This window comes from Diceros bicornis, chromosome 2 (assembly GCF_020826845.1).
Source record: "Diceros bicornis minor isolate mBicDic1 chromosome 2, mDicBic1.mat.cur, whole genome shotgun sequence".
Taxonomy (NCBI): domain Eukaryota; kingdom Metazoa; phylum Chordata; class Mammalia; order Perissodactyla; family Rhinocerotidae; genus Diceros; species Diceros bicornis.
In genome coordinates this window covers 9,134,749-9,160,201 of record NC_080741.1, presented here as the reverse complement: position 1 = coordinate 9,160,201, position 25,453 = coordinate 9,134,749, and the positions used below count along the sequence as shown (strand labels likewise).

The 25,453-nt window shown below is 36.0% G+C and overlaps 1 long non-coding RNA gene across 2 annotated transcripts in view; it reads left to right on the top strand.

Annotated features, from left to right (window-relative positions):
• LOC131412023 (uncharacterized) overlaps positions 1–25,453 on the top strand; it is a 77,126-nt gene that overhangs the window by 8,244 nt on the left and 43,429 nt on the right. For both annotated transcript variants that reach the window (XR_009221690.1, XR_009221691.1), the window contains exons 2-3: positions 22,427–22,566; positions 24,578–24,976. This is a non-coding gene — a long non-coding RNA (uncharacterized LOC131412023). The remainder of the gene's footprint in view (positions 1–22,426; positions 22,567–24,577; positions 24,977–25,453) is intronic.

The window sequence follows — 25,453 nt, the reverse complement described above, 5'->3', positions numbered from 1 at the left end:
GAACCAGCAAGCCCCGGGCCACTGCATTGGAGCGCACACACTTAACTGCTTGCACCACCGGGCCGGCCCCTAGGAAGGTAGTTTTAATTGCTCTTTACAATACATGATGCACAATTTACCAGCTAAATATACTGATTAACAAAATAAAATAAAAGATCCCTGAGTGGCTGTTGAACTGTCAATGCTTGCAGAAAATGTTATGGCTAATTTAGGGAATAGGCCAATTCTTCTGAAATATTCTGTATATTCTACACTTGCCATAATAAAAATTACTGGGAAACAATGCACTATGTTTTTTTAAGGAATGACTTCCTTTAATATTAGCAGAAATTTAATCTTCAGAGTATATTTACAAAACTAAGGTATATTTTAAGAAGTCAAAGTTGCTAAATTATTACAATTTTCCCTGGCAAATTGCTTCCTTAGTATTTCAAACTTTAAAAAATCATTTTTTTTATTATTATCATGGATGTTTGTGATTTAGGGTATTATACTCTGCCAAACATGAACACTATGTCTTATTTTAATTCTATATAATTAGAAGTGGGAAATGAGATTGAATTTTTTTAATAGCATGTTTTATTTAAAAGGCAGTAGGGACTGAATTGCCCTGAGTATCTACTTTACTATTTTAACCTGCTAAATCTGAGCATATTTTTATTTTACGAAATGATATTCTATCAAACGACCTTGGGATATCTTCAGGGCATGTACATAAAAGGGTAAAGATGCAAAATGTATAGAGAAAAGAGATAAAAGATAAGCATCTGTTGGATTGGCTACATAAGAGGTTCTTATCTATTAATTTTATTATGTTAAATCTGTTAATCAAGCTTGGTATTGTAAAAATACTTGGATTAGTCATCAGAAGACTTATGTTTCTGCTGCTGGTGTGCATTGTGAGGCTCTGTTAACAGAAGGTCTATGTGGTGTAAGGAAATGAACGTTGATTTTGGAGCCATTTGGAGCAGAATTTGAAATCAGTTCTACCATTAGCTGCCCAACTTTCACCAAGCTACATAAACTTTGTGAACTTCAGTACGGAGATAAAGATATGTACCTTAAAGATTTCATAATCGTGAGAAATCTTTCACCTGTGAGCAACAGAGTACTCAATTTAAACTACATTTAATCTAAAAAAAAAGGAAGGAAGGAAGAAAGAAAAGAAAGAAAGGCAGGAAGGAGCAAGAGAGGGAGGAAGGACAGTTTACCCCTTATGGAACTCATAGTCTATACGTAGACTTGCCTTTCGAGCATGCTTTGATCCAATAAATGCAAATAATATTAAAATCAAGCTCTGTTTGTCTACACTTTTTGGCTTTCTTTAACTTTATCTTCAAACTAGTTCCCTTGATGGTAGCAAGAATGGAATAGCACTGAGTCTTACACAATTTTGCCACAAGTCCTGAAGAAGAGAGCAAGCTTCACTCTTCCTTGAGTCCTAGTATTGATATTCTCACATTTCTTAGCTCTAATTCCTTTTAATCCTCTCTCTGAACAAAGTATTATGTCCAGGAAGTGGGATAAACTTATTAGATTAAAAACAACTCCAGACTCATCCCTAGAGTTGGAATTAGGGTCAATCTTTCGAAAACCACATGACTAATAATAGCTGAGGCATGGTTTCTCAAAGGAAATGTTGTATGGTCATCTAATAGAAAGGGAATGGATGCAGAAGAGTCAACCAGACATAACCTCGAAGGGTTTCTTGTGACAATGAAGTGTCTTAACACATACAAGATGCCTAACCCAAATTAGATGCTCAAAAATGTTGGTTTTGTATACCGAGTTTGAGTATCAGTGGCTCTCAGTAATATTTTTATGACAGTGATATATCACTAATATATCTTAATATGTATACCAACATTTGAAAATAAAATGACTAGCTCATTTTAATAAATTTTTTAAAAAGCTATTCCTATGCAATAAATTTATTCTCACTTTCCTGAAATCCACTATACTCTTTTGCATAATAGAGAAAGACAAAAATTTAAAGCTAGGTTTATCTTACTTGTTTTACTCCATAATGAGCACATTCTGGTATCCTGTTAATTGCTGTCAGGATTATAAGTTAATGATGTGTTTTTCCCCACTTTAAAGACATATAGGTTTTGACTAAATTAGAGCATGATCATGCAAGTGCATAGTAGGCTATTGGCACTATTCCTGCAGGTCTTAGTAACACAGAGGGGGAGACATTCTGGACTTAAAATTATGGTTTCTTTCTGGTTCTGAAAAGATGCTTTGATTTCACTACTGTTATGGTTCTTTTATATATTGCTTTATTAGTCTACATGTATTCCAGTTCTGACTGATAAGTATTTACCATTAAAAAAGTCAATCAAGAGAAATATATATTATTCCATATACTACTTATATGAGGATGATATAGAAACCAAAAGTGATACTGAAAAACGTTTTTCTAAAAGAAAAGATTTTTGATAACTTTAAGGGTAAAGAAGCTTCTAAAATCCTTTATGTTATAATGAGTATTTAGGCATATCTATTTTAAACTAAATTTAGTGCCTTCATGAAAATGCTTAGTAAACTCTTTTTCAGTGTGAGAGCTGCAGTGCTGGCCAGCAAATGGGAATAACTAGTCCACGAAGCAGTACCAGAACTCTTGTCACGGTCATTTCAGTTTCTTGCTGCAACTCATTGCAAACTGAATAGCCCACATAAAGCTAAACGCTTTGAAATAATCTTCTCAGAACCTTATCAAATAGTTTTATTAAATAATCAATTGTAACCTAGAAATTTTATGGAATGTTGGAAATACTTTCACATGGAAATCAATTTTAGTAATTGTTTTAAGAAGAGGAAAATCGTGTTCCAGGCTACCACTGCAGAGATAAAATCTCTAACACCAAGTTTTGTTTGTTGTGGGGACTACAAGATCCATTGTGTTTATGTGAATATGATATGTGAACATGCAATTAATTTTGAAGCAGTGGTACAATGCGCAAGGTAGGAACTCAGGAACTGATGTTCATTTGCCTTCCAGAGGACAATATAATATATGAAAAATCAATAGGAGATAAACATTTATCAGGTGGATTTCTTTATTGAGTGAGGATGACTGATTTTTCTTTTATATTTCCCCCCTTGTGCTACATATTTCTTAAACATTCACAAGGCATTGGAAATAGAATGCATTTGAAATAAGGTGTATTTGATGTTCATGGTTTCATTAATTGATTTCCAGTATTTAGTAGTTTCCTATGGAAGTATTCTTTCCAAACAAAAATGCAGAAAGAAGCAAAATCCATGTACTATAAATAAGACATTTATGTTCTTAATATGCTTTGGAATGATAAACATTGAATGATCCAACCCAGTGCATATTCTTGGAATAGTTTTCAATTAAAACAGGTTCCTCTTCTTTACGTAGCCAGTGTGTGTGTGTGTGTTTTCTTAGCCAAAAGGAACATTTTACAGGACCATTTTTGGAATGCTATGATCAATTTAAATAAATAAGTAACATTTTAGGAATACACTGCAAATATTTGGAAACAATCTCAGAAGAAGTGAGAAAAGCCTTGTAAAAAAGTAGAATTTTGCTAGAAGCAAACAAAAATGATGCTGAATTGCTAAATCTACACAACAGAAAAACTCACAAATCAGTCATTTCTCAGTATAAATAGTATCCATAGTGACGTACAAAAGGATCTTTGTGCAAAGGTGCTGTGGCGTAGAAGCCAAGGTTAGTGGTCAAAAGCGTGTGTTTTGCACATGTCTAGGCATTGATATAATATATGAACATAGATGACTGACCACATATTCAGACTTTTTCCTTCTTTATTCCAGACATATTTGTGTTGCCTGAGGTCATTTCTCAATTTTTTCTAAAGAATTGTGTAAAATTCCAGCTTTATCCATAGGAACCCTAAAAAATGAATTTTGTATTTACTAGGTATACCTGTGAGCACTCTAGGGTCTAGAGCACTTGCCAGAGATTTTCTGAGCAACAGAAGTCTTTGTCACTGAAGATTGTGTTCTGCACTCAAGCAATGAAAGACAAAATTGGAATGCTAATCAATTAATAAAAAGTGACATTGATCTTTGTGAACAGGGGCAATAGCCTATTTATTTTGTGTGTTAAGTTCCTAGCACATTATTTGGCATGTAGAAGGCACATATCTAAGGGAGACATGGAAGTGATTTGTGAAAATACTGAATTGTGAAAATAATATTGTATATCACATTTATAAAAAGAAATAGGAAATAATGCCTTTGTTATGGTTGTAGCTTAATTGTTTTTGGTGGCTATTGCATTTGAGTTTTGATGACCAGCACCATCCTGGCAAAGGGCTGAAACTGCTTAAATAGCATCATCTTGTTCTTAAGTAAATTGAATTGCTCTATTTTGGTGTCTTTGACTATCCTTTTGATGTTGCATGGACATGTTCTGAATATTTTTTTTTTTCTTCAAAATAAATAACATAGAAATTAATGATGTGGGGCTGGCCTTGTGGCATAGTAGTCGGGCTCGTCTGCTCTGCTTCTGCAGCCCAGGATTTGCGGGTTCGGATCCTGGGCATGGACCTACACACCACTCGTCAAGCCATGCTGTGGTGCCGTCCCATATACAAAAAGTAGAGGAAGATGGGCACAGATGTAAGCTCAGGGACCATCTTCCTCAAGCAAAAAGAGGAAGATTGGCAACAGATGTTAGCTCAGGGCCAATCTTCCTCACCAAAAAAAAAAATAATAATGATGATGCATGAATGAAATCTTGTCATTGCTGCTTATGTTCTCCCTCTCTGTCTCTCACTCGCTCTCGCTCTCACACTCTTGCTCACTATGGATTTACACTAGTAATAAAATTTCGGTTCTTAGAATACTAACCTCAGAAGACATTTTAGAGATACTCTGCAAAACCCAGAAGGGAAAACTAAGGTTTTGGTATATCACTGTAGTCTGCATCCCTGCCAGTGCATCATTCTCTCTCTTTAGTGGGACTCACTGCCTCCATCTTGCCACCTGCCCTAGACTCTAGACCATAGGTGAACTCATACCACTCTGATGAAATGTGCAGATGACTAAGCATTGGATGGAGCAGTGCCCATACATCTGATCTTATGTCCAAGGTATTAGAATTTGGCTCGTGCCTCCCTCAATTTTAATTCTGGTACCTGACTTCTGCCTTGTTTTCCAGAGTCTTCAACCAGATTTTACAGCCTCACTAGTCCCTATCATCTCTTCAGTGTTCCAACTTTGTCCACATCAATAGCTTGAGGTGTACTCTGTTCCTCACTAGATCTCACAAGTTTTTGTGAAATCTTCTGAGGTCCTGGGGAAGCTGGGCTGTCAGTCCCAACCATATGTCCCATCATCCTTTCAAAGCCATATAACTCACGGTTCAGCACCCTAATCCTGTGCTGCTGGCCCATGACTTTTCCCAATGCACACAACTCCCGGGGAGGTTGAGTCTGGTCTCGTTACTCCAAAGCTTCTACACCTTAATATCACATGGAAGCCTTGTTAAAACACAGATTTCTGGGCCCTATGCCCAGAAGTTCTGATTCAGTAGGTCTGGTCAAGGCCCAAGAATTTTCCTTTCTAACAAGTTACAAGATGATGCTGACGCTACTCATCCACTTTGAGAACCACTGCTTTATTCTAACTACGTGGCTTGTCGGCAAGTGGCTCTGTCAGATCAATACTGATTTTTCATTTCTTCCTAGATCTCTGATAAATAAAAATATCTCCTTGTTACTCTAATAACAATATCCAGCATTTATTGAGTTCTTACTATGTGCCAAGTATCTTAGGGACTTCATATGATTTATTTTAATCCATAAAAAATCTAAAAGATTATCCTTATTTTAAAGAATATGAGTTACAGAGATGTCCAGAAACTTTGCCATGGTCACATAGGTTATAAGTGGGAGACTTGGGATTCAAAATCAGGCTGTCTGATTCAAACCCTTATGTACTAGAAAAGTTTATCTTTATGTACATATAAATGCCATTAGAAATTTTCTTTAAACAAAAGGTTGTAACATAAATCAGATTTTTATCATGAAAAATGGTGGTTATAATAAATTATATATTAGTTACGCTGCAAAAGAGAGTTCCTGAGGAGAGTAATGAATTCATATGCCTGCTGAACAAGATAAACAGACTTAAAATCAACAACACAAAGGCAGAATATCTGGAAAACTGTCTCTCCATCACAAGCACTTAAGAAATAACTTGATCAATATGTATCATACCAGTAGGAAATTATGTATTTATAGACTATAGTGCATAGTATATAGAGAATATGCTCAAATAGGAGATTATTCAGAGGTGAGTGTCTCCTGGTATCTTCAGATGAATATACTCATGTCCCTAAACAGTTACAATCCTAGAATAGAGTTAGATTTGTCTGCAAGAACAGTTCTTTTATCTAAGTCAAAGTTGAACAAAAAATTGTGTTGTTCCAGCTTTCCCACCTGTGTGTTGACTAATTTGCATTTGCCTAATATAGTATAGCATAGGAAGTTATACATTCTTACAGCTTTAGAATGTGTTTCCCTGTAATTCAAAAGAAGTGTATTGCTTCCAAGATGCTTAAGACTAGTGTCAGGAACGTTCACTTAACGGTATTTGTGTCATTTAGAGACCTCTCTCTTCTACTCTAGTGAAGGCAAGAAAGGACTGAGGAGTACAGAATAAACCAGAGAGATACCTGTTGACTTCTTATGGTTAGTCCAAAATGTGCTTTGAACAACTTGAAAGATAAAGTAACTTTATCTGTGGCCCATTTTTTGTTTGTTTAACTTCCTTGACCATTACACAATTACTGAGTACACAAAATATAACTGATATTTCCATTAGACACTTTCTTTGCCAGCCTTGATTCTGTTTTATTGCTACAGATATACAATTCAAGAAGGATCAATAGACGTTTAAATTGTGATTGTACTAATGTTAGTTGAATGTTTCTTAGGAGTCTTTAGTTGAATAACATTTAGCTACAATATACTGGAATACTCTTCTGGGTAAATATCAAATTTAATTGAATACTACTCATTGGATCAGCTGCTGGTTCAAAATAACTCAGGAACTGGGTAATTAAGGCTGTTGTTTTTGTTAAGATTAAGCACACTTCACAACTTTTTTCAGTTGAGATCTCAAGACAGTCTGGACTCATCCGAGTAGTCACGTACAAGGGAAGTGGGCTTAGAGGAACTTATTGTTCATTCAGAGAAAATCATGAACTATTCAAGCTCAAGTTGAAAATAGACAGAAATTTGACTTCATTAAGACTGTCTAGGAAGTTAGAAGTTCAGATAAAAAGGGAACTTGAATAAAAATTTCAAGAGTAGATTTTGTTACTAGGAGTCACTATATACTAAATAATTTATATGTATATACTCTATTCTCTTCCCAAACAAATCGTGCTGGTTCTATTACATACCAACTACTTATCTTCAAATTATACCCCATATGTGACATAAAAATGACAGCTATAAGACATTATCGTTACAAACAATCTATGGGAACCAAACAGACTATAGAGACCCACTTTAATGCAATAAGCCTACCTTTATTTAGGGAATAATATTTAATTTGTAATACCAAATTGTAAACTTGGACTCCAATTCAAATTTAAAATAAACAGAAGAGAGTATTTTACATGGAATTAAGAAGAATTCATGCAGTTGGGAAATATCCAAAGAAAGCCTCAGATCCCTTGTTTTAAAGATGATGTCATGAAAACACTTGTCCTGAAGTTCCAGTTTACATTAAAATTGCTCCCTAATTACTAGGTGACAGAGCTGGAGATGGTCTATTGAAAATATTATCCCACCTTTGCAGGTTAAAAAGAACTTTCAAGTAATCGTCACTTCACAAGTAAAGCTGGAATCCTTAGAATAATCACAGAAATTTCTAAGAAAGGCTGAAAAGCTGCCTTCTAAATTAACTTGTCATAAATCTTCAAAACAGAAACAAAGCCTCTTACCTTAAGAAATCATTTCAGAAGATAGAAGATTTGGTTTATGCTAAGTGCTATAAAGCCGGTATGGGGAACAGAAGAGAAAGTTATACACTTTTGGCTGTACCAGCTTATGAAATAATGTTTAATCTCTTTATTATCTGTCTACCTATCTATCTATCTATCTATCTATAATCTGTCTTTATTAGTTTCCTGTGGCTGCTGTAACAAATTACCACAATTTGGAGACTTAAAACGAGAGAAATATATTCTCTCACACTTATGTAGGCCAGAAGTCTGAATTCAAGTTGTCAGTAGGGCCATACTCCCTCTGAAGGCTCTAGGGGGAATCCGTTCCTTGACTCTTCCAGCTTTGGTAGCTGTTGGCATTCCTTGACATTCATTGACTTGTAGCGTATCTCTCCAATCTCTACCTCTGTTTTACATCACCTTCCCCTCCGTGCCTGTCTTCTCCTCTGTGTCTCTTACAAAGATACTTGTCATTGGATTTAGGGCCCACCTAAATAATCCAGGATGACCTCCTCATCTCAAGATCCTTAAATTCATCACATCTGCAAAGATCCTTCTTTCCAATTAAGAACACATTCACAAGTTCTGGGAATTAGGACGTGGACATTATCTATCTATCTATCTATCTATCTATCTATCTATCTAATCTATCATTAATTCATTATTTTTGTGTTGGGCACATGCCATTCTGAGGCAACTAGAAAGTGAAGGCCCACCAACTCTTATCTGAAATACCTGGGCTTAGAAATGCTTTGGAATCCAGAATAACTGAAAAGAATAAGCTGCAAATACCCTTTATTATATAACACTCCCAGCATGGTCTGGGGATGCATCCTGCAATCAGACATGTTTACTTACTGTAGCAAAATTTGTGAACATTGACACTGTTATATAGCTTCATGTCAGTTCAGGTCAGATACTAATTGAGTTCAGGTCAAGTTTCCCCACCAAAGGAGTTGCCAAAAAATAACAAAACAAAACAAAAAAATTATAGTGTCAGAGATTTTTGGGTTTCAGAAATGTGACTATGGGATAGTGGACTTATACCTAGACTAGGTCCAAATTAATGTAAAAGAAACATTGTAGTTCTCCTCATGGCCTCTCTAAACTTCCTATTTTGAAGTTCCTGAAGATACATAAAATAATGATGATATATTTTTAAAATGAAGTTATATAAAATCTGCCAAAAGCGCTGTTGCAAAGTAAGGTTATAAGTTCAATACTGTTGGTATAACTCTACTTTAACAAACCAAGTCTAAAAAGTGTAATGTCTCATGAACAACCAAAGTTAATTTTTACTTTTGTAGAGCCCAAAACAGAAGTTCCTGATTGGCAGGCTCCCCTTCCTTCAGCAGTGGGTGTCTCTGACTCCCTCCGTCTTGTGGCTCTGCCACGTTCAACACAATTCTGTGTTGCTGCACAGTTGCTGTGCTCCTTTGCAACAAGGCAGCAGAAAGAAAAAGATGGAAAATGCACTTCCTCTTCTTAATCACCTTGGCCAGAAAGATATATATATATCTCACTTCACCTCATATTCTCTTGGCAAGACCTGGTCATGTGGCCACACCCAGATGCCAAGGAGGCTGGCACATGTAGTTGCAGACGACTCAGCCCCTTGCCAGTCACAATGCTGTGATTAAAGTGGGGGACCATGAATTTTGTTGGACTGTTTGCTGTCTCTGTCACATTTGCATTCTAGAAATGAGATGCAATTAATAAATGCAACATCAGTGATGCTTATTCATACACTGCCCCCCTAATGAGGACACTATGGTTGACTGTAAAATGCAAAAAGCTCCATCACTCTCTGTAATCCTGGATTATAGCAGCTGCTCTAAACAAGAAAAAAATACACCATCACTTTCATACCTGCCATTCATCACATTCTTCCTCTCTATGTCTAGTCAGGAATTACAGGGCCCAGAATAAGACCCATATCACAAGACTAAGACTAGATGAAGATGGAAAGAGCTCCACTGCAGTACATTGATATTAAGAATGAAAGACCGAAAAAAAAAAAAAAAGGTTTATAATAGTTACAATATTTCTGAATGAAAATTTAGATCTTTTTATTACAAGCTAATTTGGCTCTTACGGATGGTGGGAAATAGACTCTACTTGGAAATAGGAAAGCAGATAGGTACCTGGATTTCTCCTTTCTAGGCCAAAGTCCCAGAAAGGGGAGAGGGCTTAATATTTAGATAAACTTAATGGGGAACTTCTGCTCAGGTTCATGTTTAGGACACTGGGGGATAAAAACCACACATGACCACACCACTCTAACACTAATTTTAAAATATTACTTACCAGCTTTTGTCTATATGTATGTATTTTACGTGATTTTAGTCATAACATTAAAGTTTTTATCAACAATTTTCCAAGATTGTCTGAAACCAGTGGGCTGAATCTTGTAAGATTATAAACTGCATGTTAAATATAAATTGAACAAATAATTATCTACTTAGTCTCTAAAAGACAGAAACAAATTCAGACTTATATTGTTTATTAGATGTAAAGGTTTAAATGCACTTGATGGGAGATGCAGACCAACTGTCTGCTCTAGAAAGAAACTCCTTTTCAACATCTTGGGCCAACCATCATTCAGCTTCTGCTTAACATTAACAGTAATTGTGAAAACACTGCCATTCTTATTTATTGATTTGTTAGTGATAACAATAAAAATGGTCAATAACAATATAATGTTGGAATGACATCATATGGAATGACATCAGAAATGACAAAAACTAAATAGAAAGTCATAGATCGTGACTCTGAAGATTTCATTTAAATCCCCTAAAGATCCATTAATTTACACCTCTTGGCAAAGTTGTTCAGTCGGTTGCTAACCGGTCATGTCTTGTTTTATGTAATGAAAACTCTGAATCATTTCATCAAGTTTATTGATTAAGTCAAGACACAAGATAACTTTAGCAGTTAGGAACCATTCAGGAAAATAGGAACCATACCAGTTATTTGGACAGAGAGTATTTGGTGAAAGGCTTTGGTTAAAGAAATATTGGAAAGTTAAAAGGACAAAAATGGAAAAATAGGGCCGGCTGTGGCTTAGCGGTTGAGTGCGCGTGCTCCGCTACTGGCTGCCGGTGGTTCGGTCTGGGGCGCGCACTGACGCCCCGCTTCTCCCGCCATGCTGAGGCTGTGTCCCGCGTACAGCAGCTAGAAGGATGTGCAACTATGACATACAACTATCTACTGGGGCTTTGGGGAAGAAAAAAAAGGAGGAGGATTGGCAATAGATGTTAGCTCAGAGCCGGTCTTCCTCAGCAAAAAAAAAAAGGAGGAGGATTAGCACGGATGTTAGCTCAGGGCTGATCTCCCTCACAAAAAAAAAAGGAAAAATAACACACAGAGTAACTACTGAAGGTACTGGTGCTTGAGCTGTGAGACACACAGGAAAGCAGTTCGGATAATTTAACTCTGGAAGCTTAGAGAGCGGGTGCAGAGACTGAGGAGGGTTTGCTGTGCTGGTCTCTTTGAGGAGATGCATGAAGACTGGATCAGAGATTGGAAACTGCAATTTTCTCTGCTGCTGCAGGAGAGATGCTGACAGGAATAGTGATGAAATCGGAAAGAGTACATTCCTTCTCCCTCCTGTCATGATCCATATTGTCAGAAACTCAGAGGATGCCAGCTCTGGAAAGAGAAATGTAGTTTGCTTAATAACCAGCTCATTATCTAAGTAATATGATTTGGGAGGTTATAGCTGGGAAGAGATAAATAATAAAATTAAATATCTCTACAATTCTGCTTGATCAGAAAACCTTTCCGTCTTGAAAACAAAATGAGATAAAATTTACATAACAAATTTAGTGAAATTTATTCTTGATCACAACATGCTCCCTCAGTTCTATCAAACCATTAACTTACTCTAGAGATATTGATGCCCTTTCTATTTAATAACCTATTAGATTATGTCAAGTGTTTATTTCCAGCATACTTACAGAAATTTAAGTTCTAATTTTAACATCTGTCATTTTAAAAAGCAATAACATTTATCTGTCATTGCTTTCCTATTGCCTCATCTCAGTCACCCTTCCTTGATTCTAAATCAATATTCATTCAGCTTGACTCCAAGAATTTGTTTCTCACTTTTGTGAAGTTATAGTGAATGATTTTATCCTGCCCTCTAGATATATTTTATTTATCTAAATCCATCAGAGACCACCATAACTTTGTGTTTTTTATACGTCTTTCAAAATATCTCCACATACACTTGATGTTGTGTTTACTAGTTTGAACATCTGAAGATTTCTCCCCCAAGCCAGAAATAATCTCTTCTGTCTCTGAAATCTCATAAAATTTTATCTGTACCTCTATCATAGTGTAAACATTTTCCAATCAACCTAAAGTTATCTATGTATATATGTTTTTCTCTCCTACTCTACTTTTAAATGTTGGGTCTTCTTGCAAGCATTACTACGTGTCAAATAGTTTGTTAGGTACAAAGAATGCAAATTGGAATAAAACAAAGACTTGCTCTTATGGAATTCAAGATAAGCCAAGTGTGATATGTAAATAAGTAATTAAAACAGTGTGAGATGAGTGCAGTAATAGTAATATATGCAACCTACAGAGATAACAAAAGGAAATGGTGAGTCATTTTGCTGCAAATGGATTGAAAGAAATTCTAATTTCCATCTTGAGTTGACATTTGAATTGGTGTGAAAGCAATCGGTGGGGTTGGAGAGTCAAAGTGTGACATTTCATATAGACAGCATGAGTGAAAATGCAGAGACATGAAAATACAGAGGCATGAAAGCTCAGGCATTTTAGAGGAATTGCAAGGAGTTCAGTATAACTTGAGATGAAATGTGAGGGAGCACTCAGCAGGAGACACGTGGGCAGTGTCCAGATCATGGAGGTACTTGAATGCAGTGAAAAGAGTGTTGTAATCCATTCAGTAGGAAGTTCATAATTAATAAATATTATAAGTAGAGGACTCTCACAATCAATTTTACTTAAGAGAGGTCACTTCAGGTCTGGTGGACTGGACCAAGGATGAACAGAAGACAGAAAGACTTTAGAATATAGGGTGAAGACAATAACCTAATCAAACACTCTTGTCCAGGACATTGAATTTTGAGGAAGAGGCACAGAGAAACCCAGAGCAGTTGGTAGATAAATCCAGCAGTGGAAGCAACCATGCCTATTAGCAGCAATTTCAAGGCTGCCTAGTGTCAATGGTATAGGACATCCTGGCTGATCTATTTCTTGCAATACCCATGGGTGCAATTCCTGCTGTAATCCTAACCTGCTTTATTCTAGTTCTCCAATATTTCCTTCTGTTTTGTGAATTAAGTGACCTACTTTCAATAAATTTCTTTTCTCTTTAACTTAGCCAGAATTATTTTCTACAAAATCCCAGTTGGCTTTGTACAGATCTGAAGCTGGGCTACAAGTTGCATTACAAAATCTAAGAGGATATCTTTAAAAACATAAAAGGTGATATCAGTTTCAAAATATTCTTACTTTGAAAGTCTAAACATGAATGCAATATCAAGATATTTTAAGAATACCTTATTGAAATAACAGTGGAAAAAAATACAGATTTGACATGATAATTGCATTTCAAGACTAGAATTACTGATTAAAGGAAATGCAGTTTTTCTTAGCCCATATGAACTCTAATAGAGTGCTAGAATAACAGGTTTTATAACTGCAATGTGCTCATTTTTATTGACTCTCTAATTTTCAGGAAAATGGAAAGAAGAAAAATAAAATATGCATTACATTACCATGGAGAACGATGCTTTGAATTTTATAAATTCCTGCTATTCATTCCCATATGTTTTTATGCTATTTTGCTTTATGTATAACCAGTTATTATATTCTAATTAACACTGATGAATATTACTACTAATTTGGTTGGAACATTCAAAATTATTATATTTGGTAAGAGAAGTTTATTTTAGGGGGCGTCAGTGTCATTCATTTTTAAAAAGGTATAATTTATGTATAGTGAAAGTCTCCCTTTGTAGTGTACACTCCATTGTCTTCTGTCAATCTATTGTCTTCTGGCTTGCATAGCTTCTGCTGAGGTGTCTTCTATCTGTAATTCTTAACTTCGTTCCTCCTTATGTTCTATGTCTTTTTTCTATTTTTCCTCAAAAATTTTGTTTTAATATGTGGTTTTTATCAGCTTGGACATTGTGTGTCTAGGGGTTTGTGTGTGTGTGCTTTTTGTGTTTTGTATTTATCCTGTTTGATTTTCTCTAAACTTCTTGGATCTTTGATTTGTTCTCTTACATTGACTTTAGAAAATTCTCAACCATTATGTCTTTAAAATTTTTCCTCTACCATTCTCTTTCTCTTCTTTTCTTGCATTTCAAATATATATATTTATATATATAATTGTTTGATATTTTCCCACAGCTCCTGAATGCACTGTTTTTTGTTTTATTTAAAGTTTTTTCTGTTTCCTTTAGATTGGATAATTTCTATTGTTTTACCTTTAAGAGCACTGACTGTTTCTTTGGTTTTATCAATTCTACTTATGGAACCATTGATAGCATTCTTTATTACCATGTTTTTCATTTCTAGCATTTTAATCTGATTCTTTCTTTGAGTTTCTATCTCTCAGCTGAAATTCCCCATCTGTTTATGCATAGTGTTGACCTTTTCCCCTTATACTTTAACATATTAGTTATAATTATTTTAAATTCTCTATTTAATAGCTATAATCATGAATTATATCAGAACCTCATTCTATTGATTATTTTATCTCTTAATGATTCTTTTTGTATCTCATAATTTTTGGTTAAAACCTAGACATGTTATGTAGTATGGTAGAGACTGAGGTCTATATTATTCATACCTGGAAATGGGCACATCTTTTCTTTTGCTTGGCTTCAATGTGAGGAGTTGAGTCAGTCTTGTTAGGAATTGACCTGACATTAGGTTTTGTCATTGCTATGTTTAATTTCCCTTGGACCACATATTTGAAGTTCCTCAAATAGCATTAGTGTGTGAGCTGGTTTGCTGGAGAGTTTTTCCTCAATATCCACTTCACTCTCAGTTTTAGGTCTTGTCTTTGTGCCTGCACCTCAGAGAGGTTCGTGTTCCACACTCCCGCTTGGCACCAGGAATAAACTGGTGGCACTTGCTTCTCAACACTTGCTATGTTGGGGTGGGGCAGAGGGCTGGGAAGGGGTGTTATCTCTTGTTCTTGCTCTGCTCCATCTTAGGAAGGTGCCATGTTGCAGGGTCTCACAGGAGGGACCCTCTCAGAGATCTTGTCACCCCCTCATGCTAAGGAGTCTATAATAGTCCCAGGATATTTTCTTGGAAATCCCACAGAGAAAACTTTTTTTTCTCTTTCCTTCCCATAAGAGCAATTCACCCTTATGCCCTGAGGGTGATAGAGTTTTCCGCCCTCTGTCCAGAGGCTTAAGGCTTTTGTTCAGTAGGAGAAATAAGGGAGAAACATCCAGATGAGGTTTTTGTGCCTTTTCCACAGTGGCTGTTGTCCTCTGCCCCAACCCTGCGTGACCAGGAAGTTTTCTCTAGTCTTTCTTTTCCCACAGTCCTTGTATGAGCAGTTAGTGAGGTTTGGGAGAAGAACCTATAAGGGGCTGTGGACTCCCTTGTATTTGCAATTCTTAATTGTTTTACATTTTCAAGCTAGCCCGCATGTGGCCATTAACAATTTGCTAAAAATCTTAGCTAAATTATTCTTACCAGTTTGCATGGCATCATCAAGTGTCTTCCCCAGACAAATGAGGACTCAAGTTCCTGTCTCCTTGTCTTTCCTTTGGTTTCTAATTAGTGATTGCCCTGTGACCTCAGCTCTCTGACTGCTTTAAGTTTTATTGTGAAAAGAGAAAAAGGAAAGCTTGAGAAAAGGCAGAAGTGATGGAATGGTCTGGGAAGAGGATTATACTGAGGGTTCAGTAACCAAGATGGAAGGGTAGATTGTAGGAAGCAACTAAAACTCCCTGCCTCTGTGGCTTCTTCAAGTAAAAGAAGCAAATATATGACTGGTAAATCATTGTAAAAGGAAGATCAAGATTTAGAAAAAATATTTAAAACTCCCTAATCCATTCTTATAGTCCAATTAAGACCACTCATTACCAGGGACTTAAAAAAAGGAAAGACAAGAGGGAGGGCATTTTAGGTGACAAAAGCAATATGATAAAATTATGGAAGAGATTCATATGGTGAAAGTGAGCATGACATTGATGTGGAAAGGTAAAGATGAGGTTTGATATTCCACTCTCCACTTTTTTCTCACTTGTAATCCCCGGGGCCGGGGATGTCCTCAGGGTCACTCAGGATGGAAGTGGTTGATGATGAATGATGTGATAATTGTTGGTACTGGACCTTGGTTGGCTGTACTGTGTCCCTACAAAAGTCCTGGGGCACCATCTCCACCCAATAATCAGCCCTCAATTGTCCTGCAGCATTCCCCTTCCTTCCACACTACGCTTCTATGGACAAGAAAACTTTTCTCCCAAGATTATTCCATCAGAAACAACAGCTTACAGAGCAGTGTTCTGTGTTAATTTCCAAGTGGTATTTTGTTTGGTTGTTAGAAGGAGATAGAGACAAGATTTAATTAATCCAGTAAGCCCTCATTAAAACACAATAAGTGGGATCCACAAATTCAATCACGTAAAATTGGAATTACACTATTGAGAAAATTAATAACAAATAACATTTTTTAGCCATTTCTGATTGTCACAAAAGGTAAGAAATTCAAAACAAGGAATATTATACTGCACACAGGTAAATGAACTCTGAACCGAGAAAGTCCTAAATGATCACGAGGCATTCACCTCCTAACAGATTCCCTCCCCACGATAAGGGAGAACTTTAACCTCTTTATCTTCTCTTGAGAATGTTGATTAGACAGAGGACTGGAGCCAATTGCCAATCATTATGTGACATTTTGAATTCTCCTAGCATCTTAGGGTAAGCATCAAATTAATTTGGTAGCCAAACCTTGGTCATCAGTATAAAATTGTCACCAATCTATTTCCTTAGAACAATATTCTAAAGTGGAACAAACTCTAGGCTTCCCTTCCTATTTTTCTGAGGAAAAGTAATAACAATATGCCATTGGAAACCCCTCAAACATTGCTGAACAAGTGGACTGATAAAGCAAAAGCTACAAACATCAGTAAAAGAAAGTAAAGAGTTTTTTGTGCTGATAATATTGGATTTGTAATTTGAGCACACTGATATTTTCTCTTAAATAAAAGTACTTAAAGACCCTCATCAGTTATGCCTACAGTGTTAGAACCAATTTTAATTGTCCTACAGGATTTAAAAATACAGAAACTATATTTTTGTATAGAATATGAAGTACATGTCTGAAAACCTGTTCAATGATAAGACAGACTATTTTAAAATCAAGACTATCTTGAAAAGTACAAGATGTATGTTTCACAGATATTTATACAGCTCAGAGGAAGAACCAAGTATGCTTTGGTGGATAATATTCTATGCGAGAAGAATTAAGACAAAGCAGAGATCCAGGTGAACTCAATTTAGCAATGAAAGAATTTCGTCTCTCTCACTCATATACAGATACACACAGACGCACACACATACACACAGCCTTATATTACTTATTAAAGACTTCATACATAGCTCTAAAATCAAGTCAGAGAGCTAGAAATATGAAAATATATGCTACTTCAATATTTTCAAATTCATGAGTTGGTGGTGATTATGATTTAATTATTTTATTCCTAATATTGTTACTATGTTATCAGATAGTTTCCCAAAGATTCAAACTGGAAGACTAAATTAACATCAATTTCTGTTTTTCAAAACACTTGGTCTTCAAAGAAGTTTTCAACAAATGGATAGATCTATCGTGTACTTAGATAAGAAAATTCTTATCATAAAGATGTCTGTCTCTAAAATGTTGTAAAATTAAAGAAATTTTAATAAAATATTATTTTTATGTAACTATATAGTTTTATCTGAAAGAATTTATGGAAAGTCAACCACCAAGAATAGCAAGGAGAAGTTGGAAAAAGAAGAGAAATGAATGGGGATTAAAATTACTAAGTATTAAACAATTTTGAAACCTTAGTAATTAATCAGTATGGTCCTAATGCATGAAGAGTCATATAGACCAAATGAATAGAATAAAAGATCCAGAAAAAGGACCAGATACAAATGCAAATTATTAAATGTTAATGATGTTAACATTCACGTTAACATTATTATAGTTAATGAAGACAGACTGTCTCAAACAAGTAGGCAAAAAACAGACTATGACATAATGAGGCAACGGGTCAGCATCTAAAAAATATAAATAACTTTAGATATACACCTTATAACTTACATCAGGATGAATTTTAAATAGGTTAAAGTGTACATTTGATATATCACTTAATAAAAAATTAGGTAAATAAATGGATGAATTTCTTTATAAATTTTGAAGAGGGAAGATTTTTCTAACTATGACTCAAAATCCTGAAGCCATTGAAGAAAGATTAACAAATTCAATTATAAGCATCAACACTCTGCACATACAAAGATTAAATGCAAATAAAAAAAAACATCATGAGCAAAACAAAAAGAAAATGATATGTTTATAATGTGTCGTAGATGAAGGACTAATATTTTAATGTACAAACAACTTTCAGAGAGTCGTATATTAGTTAGCTTGGGCTGCCCCGTCTCCCCCAGATTCATGTCCTTCTCATATGCAAAATAGATTCATTCCATCCCAACAGCCCCCAAAGTCTTAACTCATTATAGCATCAACACTAAAGTCTCAAGTTCAAAATCTCTTCTAAACATCATCTAAATCAGATACGGGTGAGATTCAAGCTATGATTCATCCTGAGGCAAAATTCCTCTCCAGCTGCAAACCTGTGACAGCAGACAGGTTATATGCTGCTAAAACACAATGCTGGGACAGGCATATAATAGACATTCTCATTCTAAAAGGGAAAAATAGGAAAGAAGGAAGGGTTGATGGATCCCAAGCAAGCCCAAAACGTAGCAAGGCAAATTGCATTCGATCTTAAGGCTCAAGAATAATACTCTGGTTTCATGCTCTGCCTTCTGGACCCAGTGGGGCAGTGGGGTGACCTCTGCAGCCTTGTTGGGAGGGCGCCCTGCCCCCAAGGCTCCAGGCAGCCCCTTCTGGTCTTTTGAAACTGAGGTGATGCCCACCCACACTTTGAAACTGAGCGGGCAGCCCTGATGATCTCTGAATCACTTTTGGGCTCATTCTTCCCTTGTCTTTAAGAATAATGCATTTTTGCAGTTAAATAGCTCTATGATCAGGTCCTGTGAGATCTAAGAATTCCAACAGCCGTCTTGCATTTTGAGAGCCATCATCTCCATCTCCTTCACTTCAAACTGGCAAGTTTCTACTTGTATAAACTCATAATCTCTTAATCAATCTATAGCCCAACCACACACTTAGTCCTCTTTTCTGAACATGTTTTCTTATTTTTCGCAATTCAAACAAGCTGCGAATTTTCCAAATCTTTAAGTACTGGTTCCTTTTTGCTTAACAACTCCTTCTTTAGTTCATTTCTCTCTTCTTGCATTTTACCATAAGCAGTCAGGAGGAACCAAGCCACTCTCTCAACACTTTGCCTAGAAATCTCCTCAGCTAAATGTCCAGTTTCATTGTTTGCAAGTTCTACCTTCCGCAAAACAATAGAACATGAATACAATTCAGCCAAGTTCTTTGCCACTTTATAACAAGGTTTGCCTTTCCTCTAGTTTCCAATGACATGTTCCTCATTTTTATCTGGGACCAAACCAGAATGGCCATATTTCTACCAACATTTTATTCATGATTATTAATGTATTCTCCAAGAAAATGGAAGCTTTCTGTCCAGCTCTCCTCTTTTCTTTCTGAGTCTTCACCAGAATTGTCTTTAACTTTCATATTTCTAGCATGTTCCTCAACACTCTTTCAGCATCTCCCATCACCCAATTCCAAAACGGCCTTCAATTTTTTAGATATTTATTACAGTAGCACTCCACTTCTCAGTACCAAAATTTGTGTTAGTCAGCTCTGGCTACCATAACAAAATATCATAGACTGGTTGCCTAAACAACAGAAATTTATTTTCTCACAGTTCTAGAGGCTGAGGAGTCCAAAATCAAGATCCAGAGGGTTCAGTTTCTGGTGAGAGTTCTCTTCCTGGCTGGCAGATGGCCACTTTCCCTCTGTGGTCACATGACCTTTTCTTGGTGATGGGCATAGAGAGGGGGAGCCAGCTCTCTCACGTCTTTCTGATAAGGACATTAATCTCATCACGAAGGCCCCACCCTCATGACCTCATCTACCTCTACTTACCTCCCAAAGGCCCCATCTCCAAATACCATAACAATGGGGCTTAGGGCTTTGAGCTTCAACATATGAATTTTGGAAAGACACAAACATTCAGTCCATAACAAATGGTAACCATTTGTTACCATTTGACACAACAGAAAAAAATGGACAAAGGATGTGCATGCATAACTCTCAGAAAAGAAAATACAAACAGCTCTAACACTACATTTGAAGATGGGCCACTGCATTTGTAATGAGGGAGGCATACCAAGATACTATTTTCCACCTTGATGATTTGACAAGTCCAAAAGTTTAATAGCACCCTCTGTTCATGAGGTTGACAGGAATCAGGAATTCTCATGTTACTGGAGGGAGTGTAAATTGATACAACCTCTCCACAGAGAAATTAGGTATTGTCTAGCAAAATAAAGATGCACCTACCCATAGAAATCCAGATATTTATCCTGCTTGAGGATAATAAATAAAATTGTGTGCTTGAAGAAAGATATCCAGAATTGTATATAATAGCAAAAGATTGGAAGCATTCTAAATGCCCATCAATCAGGAACTCCTTAAAAAGGAAGGTACACTCTTCAGTGGAATGCCATACGGCTGTCAAAAGAATGAGGCAACTCTCTATGTACTAATATGGAAATACTTCTGAGATAGATGGTTAGTGAAAAAAAACACATTACAATGTATATAATACACTAAATTTTGTGTAAATTAGGGGAAATATGAATATATATTTATATTTGTTTGCTTGTGCTTAAAGAAAGAGGAACCACAAATAAGAAAATAACAGTGATTCTTATGTCTCCAGCAAATGATTGGGGTTAGAAATGGATGAGTAAGGGACAGAGAGGAGAGGAAACCTTTTGACTGTGTACTCTTTATGTATTTTTTTCTTCTTGACCATTTAAGTGTATAGCCTATTCAAAAAGAAATTAAAAATCACTTTGAAAATATTTTTGATTTTGTAGAAAGGTAGAACCTGGAAAAGAATCTATGTATAAAATACTGGAGGTGATGCAAACTCAAAAAATAAACACATCAAAATATATACCAGAAGAGATTTGCAAGGTCATTGCACTAAAATTTTTAGAATAATGTGTTTATATAAAATTAAAATATAATTTCATATTTAAAATAAAAATTTCACGATTATTATGAAATGAACTGCTGTTGAGGTAAGAAGGCTTGAGAGGGTCAAAACGTGCAGATTGTCTTTGAATGGTTCCCATAAAAAGAAAACAACAGATGAATGAGGGAAATAAAAACCAGAGAGATGTCAAGGACAGTAATCAAACATTTAGCCTGCGTCACCATGAGAAGAGGCAAAGGATTGCAAAGAGCTAAAGGAAGGTGAAAAGCTCAAGACAGAAGGACCAGGGGCCCCAGAAGACGATGGAGCAGAGGCTGCCATCCATCACATCAAACTGTGGTTGTTACGCCACTGGGATATTAAGGGGACCCCTCCAAACAGTTTTCTTACTCAGACTAAAACAGTGACTTAGCCTGTGTGTGCCCTCTCTTTTAAATGTAATAATTAGCTGTAAAACAGGAAGCTTGGTGATATTTTAAGCCAATTCCAGTGAAATAGGAGGCCAAGACCACTTCTAAAATGCATTCTCCAGCTTCTTGAGGGGAGGACAAATTTTCATGACTTCCTTTACATTTCCGTCAGAATTTACCGTATGTTGAAACACATATTTGGTATGCAATATTTTATTCATTTATCAAAAAAAATCAGTCAAGGGGCCAGCCTGGTGGTGTAGTGGTTAAGTTTTTGTGCTCCGCTTCAGTGGCCCGGGGTTCACAAGTTCAGATCCTGGGCACAGACATACACACCACTTATCACGCCATGCTGTGGCAAGCATCCCACGTATAAAATAGAGGACAATGGGCATGGATGTTAGCTCAGGTCCAATCTTCCTCACCAAAAAAAAAAAAAAAAAAAATCACTTGATATTATTGAGTGACATGGGACCATATATTCAGTAAAGATTAACATTATAAGCATGTTTTCATAATGTAGACGCAAAATTTTAAAATAACACATATATTATTAATAATATATATTAATATATACAGTCAGAAATTCTTTTGATATGCATATGTTTTTGGCATATATAACACATGCATTTATTCCAGGCTGTTGTAATCCCATACTAAGCTTCTCAGATTGACTTTAGCTCTCAGAGGCCCATCTACAGTGTGATCTTGTAAAGGCACAGCCTGATCAACCTTGCACAATGATATGGACAACTTGGAAGTGCAGAGGTGACATAACGAGGGAGAAGCAGAAGAGGGGCTGAGATTTTGGAATAGAAAGGTATGTACTCATAAAGCCATTTCATTGCTTAAAGCTTGGTGACAGCAAAGGCAGTATTAATATCCTTTAATGAAGTCTTTATGACACATAGCAAAAGTTAAGATAGTTCATGGTATTTGATGAATATTAGGCTAGACTTTTCCAGAACATCAAAGACTCTTTGGGGAGTAAGTTTGAGACTGCTCAGGGATGCACTGGCTGTTTAATGACCTGAGAGTTTCATTTCTTGAATTGTATAATATTAGAAACTCAAAGTACCTAACTTGCTCCCAGGGATCCATTGATGGCCAGAGAGACCTGGCTTCCCAGTCAGTGGTGATGAGGCAGCAGAACTGGGAATGTCAAACTGTGGTGATGTGTGCTATGGGGAACAATGAGGATCGAATTTATGGTACCCTCTGCACTTTCTCAGGAATCTCCTTGTGTGCTTGGATCTGCTTTTGGCGTCTCTGAAGCCATGCATTTTGTGGAAACGTCATTTTCTTCTCTTATTTACTCACGATATATTAAGACTTTGTTGGTGTGTATTGTCAGTAGTGAGACACTACAACCTAAACTACTTTTTCTTTTTTCTTCTGTGGAAATAAATCAGGTAGCTTAATTCATTTGTATGCAGTTTGAGTCAAATTCTCTTTATATTTTTATGGTGGCATAATAGCTATCAGAAACACTCCCATGGCAGCCGTGAGCAATATAATAAGTAAAGTCTCAAAGAACGATTTCAGATTATGCTCTAAATGTGCACAAAAATAATTTTGGAAAACTATATTATTTACTTAATAGTCCTTTCTTAGGCAGTTTGGAAACACAGAATGAATATCTAATACCATCAACCATAGAAACAGTTTGATAGAGCTGGGCTGATCATAAACTTGATATATTGGGATATGCAATTGCATTTTCAGTATAATATGTCTAAAATATTAATAAAGATGTAGATATAAAATGGTATCAAAGCATTAAAGATGGGCAGTATTCAATTCTGCATGACTATATGCCTGCTTTCTTTTGATAGTATGATCTATCTTAATCAACTTTATGACCTAGAGAAAGCATTAGAACAAGATGAATGTATTCAAAACCCAGGGACATTAACCATGTATATTTCCAAATTAGAAAAGAAAAGAAAAATGTGGTCTGTTTTACTTTGTTAAGCATTGTACTTCACGGCAAAGAAATTACACAGGCTGTACTGGAAAGTAGACAAATGTTTAATGATAATTGAATCAAACTCTTGCACTGTTGATGCATTTATATTTAGATATAATTCATGGTTTCTAGGAAAATTGCTTAATGAAATAACACTATTATATATTTACGATCTCCTGTAGGAAAAAAAAAGCTAGAATAATTTAAATTTTGCATTTAAACTTATAAAAAGGCAGAGAAACTAACCTCGAAGAGTTGCTTAAATTTTTCTGGTTTCTTTTCATTGTTAATTATTACTTTTTCTGAATTCATCAATAATGCATTCGTTATCCAAAATTACTAACGATATAAAAGAAAGCAATAATAATAAATAAAAATCACCCATTTTTCTAGTTATGAAAGTTTGATTCAGTTATCTCATTTAAAGCAGCTTTTAGCTGACAGCTCCTGGTGTGGCTTGTAATTTTCCACTAAAGTACCAATGAAGGAAGTATCAAAGATAAAAACTCACAACTCAAAACTCAGAGTCATAGACAATGTCTTTTAAGAATCTGGGAGCAATTTTTCCTAATTTATAGTTGACAGTTAATTTTCAAAAAAATCATGCTCTCCTGACACTCTGTCTCATGAATCAGAGAAGCCCTGCCAGTCTGGAAGATCAGTAAACTGATGGGTATGGGGACTGCATAGAAGGACACAGATTAATTGTAAATGGTATATTATGTAGTAATATTTTGAGATGATTTATTGGTTCATCCTTCATTGTATGTCTACTGATGCTGAGTTAATAGATAAAAGAAAGGCACTTTCTATTTTATTTTAAGGTTTTCCTAACTCCCTGTACTTCTCCATCCCTATATAGAATTCAATGCATGGAAGAAAGGTGGTGTAATGGATTAAATGGAGGTCTCCAAAAAGATACGTCCATGTCCTAATCCCCAGAACCTGTGAATGTTACCTTTTTTTGAAAAAAGGTCTTTGCAAATGTAATTAAAGATCTTGAGATCATCCTGGATTAGCCAGGTGTGCCTTAAATCCAATGACAAGTGTCCTTGTACAAGACAGAAAAGGAGAAGACACACAGAGAAGGCAATGCGAAGACGGAGACAGAGTGGAGTAGTGCGACTACAAGCCAGGGAAGCCAAGGAACGCCGACAGCCATCGGAAGGTGGAAGAGGAGAGGGAGGGCTCCTTGCTAGAGCCTCCAGAGGGAATGCAGCCCTGCTGAGACCTTGATTTTGGAATTCTGGGCTCCAGAATGGTGAGAGAATAAACTCCTGTTGTTTTAAGTCACCAAGTTTGTGATAGCTTGTCACGGCAGCCACAGGAAACTGATAGAGCTGGGGATACAGAGCTGGGGGGAAAGAGTGCACGTGAGGAGAGTCCTGATGTGATACTTTATTTCATGGAAGGTAGACAAGTGTGTACCAGGGAGAATCCTGCTAAATGTGCATCCTGGGGTTAATGATGATGATGATGATGATGACAATGTCGTCTATGTTTCTATTTTTATTATAAAATATTTTATTATTGAGCACCTTCATAAAACCTAAATTTCTGAATGCTTTTATTCTTCATCACACATTTAGTTTCTTAATATATTACTCTATATTTTGTTTTGTGGCATACACTGCAATGAAAGATAAGAGCTAAGTTAATTATGGCTCTTTAAAGCATCAACTTTTTGAACAAATATCACCCACTTTGACCTCCATTGAGAGCATATCTTCCAGACATC